The following is a 2,754-nucleotide window of genomic DNA, read 5'->3' as shown; positions in this document are numbered from 1 at the left end:
TTTTGTTTTGTTTTGTTTTGTTTCTCATCAGCGTTATAACAGAACAACGTTGAATGAAATGACATTATTCAGGGACCTACTCTACTTTTAAAAGGGAACCTCAGTCTCCCCTTCTCTCCATCACTCTCTTACTATCATCACCTGTCATGAGAGGCTCTCTCACTAGCATCAGCCATTCTCCCTCTGCCCAGGTATTTCCATCTGATCATCTAAGGGAGTTCAGAATCCTACTGCTCAGGCAGGTTAAGGTAAGCTCTTCATCTCCAGGATTAAGATAACTGACATCAACTGCTCATACAAATATTTCATTTCATCTCGCATGCCTATCTTTTTTTATGTACAAGCCATTGGAAGACCCTGCCCCCCTCAAAAAAAAAATAAATAAAGCATGTTCTCTGCTCTTATGAAGCAGACACTCCTGAGCAGGGACAGATATGAACATGAATAATTCTAACACAAGGCACCATCTGAGGAAGCATCCAGAGCATCCAAAGAATATAAATGACATTGTTTGGAGGAGCTAAGGTTCAGGAGGGAAACACTCCTTTCAAATAAAAAAAGAAAAAGTACCTAACTAAAGAGTGATCTCTGAGATGGACTATAAACAATACTTAGAATTTCAACAGGCAGAAGAGATAAAGGACTGCCCCATCTAAAAAGAAAAAGATAGCCAAATAACAGAAACAGCTGAGTAGGGTGAGATGAAGGAATGGCAAGTGGTCCGTAAGAGCTGGGGCGTGGAAAGAACACTTCGCTTAGTTCAGGTTTGTTCACTTGTGTGTCTGTGAGGAATTGTTTATTGAATATTACTTGCATATTGACACCCCTATCACTTTCCCAAAAGTATTTAAGTGACAAGGTACTGGCCTTAAACTCAAAAATCCTAGGGTCCAACTCCAGTGACTGTGGGTAAGTCACATTATCTTTCTAGTGTCAGGTTTCCTCTTTCATGAAATGGAGACAAAAATCATACCATAGAAGAGTCCAGGGAACAATAAGATAATACTTTGAAAACACCTCAAACTGCAAAGGTTGTGTAAATGCTTAAGATCATTCCTGGGACTTAATAGGTGCTCATAAAGGGATTTATTGTTTCATAATTCAGTACAACTATAGCCACAAGTTTTTACTTAATTTCAAGTTATCAGTTTCACTGGCGATCACTCTGTCACAGCAAAATTGAATCCACCATTATTCTTCTAAAAATGTTTAGTCTCCACAAAATAATGACACAGATATCAACATCATCTGTAACATTTAACTGTATTTTAATTTTGGGTTTAAGATTTCTGTTAGGAAGAGATGGTGTATCATTTTTATTAAAAAAAAAAAATCACAGCATCTAACATAGCTGTTATCACTTTCTGCAGGAATATTACAGTTTATGAAAGTTCAAGATGGCACTATAAGTTCTTAAAATTAAGGAGGAGAAAAAGTGCAGAGGGGATAAAAGAATAGTTAAGAGGTGACGCTATTTCATTTCCTCTCCACGTCTGGGAGACATCTCCTAGAAAATACATGTGAAGCTCAGGACTGAGATAAGAAATGTATTGTTTTAAACCCACATGTAAATGAAAACTTAAAACCTAGATTTAATAAAGACTCTGTTTCTTAAATCCCCAATTAAAAAATTTTTTTTCTCCCCTGAAATAGCATTTCGGTATAAAAATTTTCTCAGAAACTCATAACTGCTTAAGAAAGTGTTACATATTATTAGATTGTCTCTATGAACTTCTATCATTACTAAATGCAAACCAGTTGACTCTTGAAATTCATACTCAAATATCATTTCAATTTTATATAATTCTAATGCTCCCTTATTTCCACAGTGGCAAGCAGATGTTACTAAAGTGTATTCAATTTTCTTTTTTGAGTATTCCATTGAAAGAGAAGGCCTAAAGCTTAGTGAAATTAGTGGTATTTAATACATATCATGCTTTCAAGAACAAACAGTACTAATACTGTTTTGCATGAGAAAGTAAAAAAGTCAACTCCAAAACTAACTCAGCAACTCATCTATGATGTAAGGACAACCCTTGTTACTGGACTTTCAGTGACATCCAATGTGATGGATAAAAATACAGGCAGAGTCTACTGTGTTTGCCCATTAGCTAGAAGACAGTGGAACATCATGGAAAGAGCAGAGGTTTGAAAGCTGGAGAATGTCAGCAAGTCATGGAACTACTCAGGATCTTGTTCTCCTCAGTGACAAACGAGAGCCTAGCCTTGGTCAGATTCTTTAAAACAAACAAAAAACCGTATGAGACTAGTCATCGTTTACTTCATTGACTTCTCAGCACCACAGCGAATTGCCTCAGAAAATTATCAGAAACAAATATCGGGAAAAAATCACATTGTAACAACCAGTTTTGCTTCCCTCATCTTTTCTCTCCTTTGCTCCCAACTATAGCAGAGGAGGGGGTGGGAGGGTGGAATGGAAGACCATTGTTGGAGCAAGACTATGAGAGAGTCCTGAAATATCCTGAAAAAGAGAGAAAGCAGTTTACTTTGTTTCGTGTTTGGTTCTAAATGAATCTCTGGTAGTCATCTTTTAATGTGGCTCAGTAGGCAGGAGTTGAGTCTGATGGGAACCCATCTCTCTCTTAGATGAGATCCATTTCTGAAACTGTCTTCACAGTGAGTTCTCCCACCTCCATAATTCTCTGAGCACCTAACATATGCTGACATGTTCTTGCAGGATACTTTTTAAGTATACATGTTTCTTGTCAGATAGATGGCAAATCCCATTTTGAG

Source organism: Pteropus vampyrus, unplaced genomic scaffold, assembly GCF_000151845.1.
Source record: "Pteropus vampyrus isolate Shadow unplaced genomic scaffold, Pvam_2.0 Scaffold4, whole genome shotgun sequence".
Classification (NCBI taxonomy): domain Eukaryota; kingdom Metazoa; phylum Chordata; class Mammalia; order Chiroptera; family Pteropodidae; genus Pteropus; species Pteropus vampyrus.
This window is presented reverse-complemented; position numbering follows the sequence as displayed.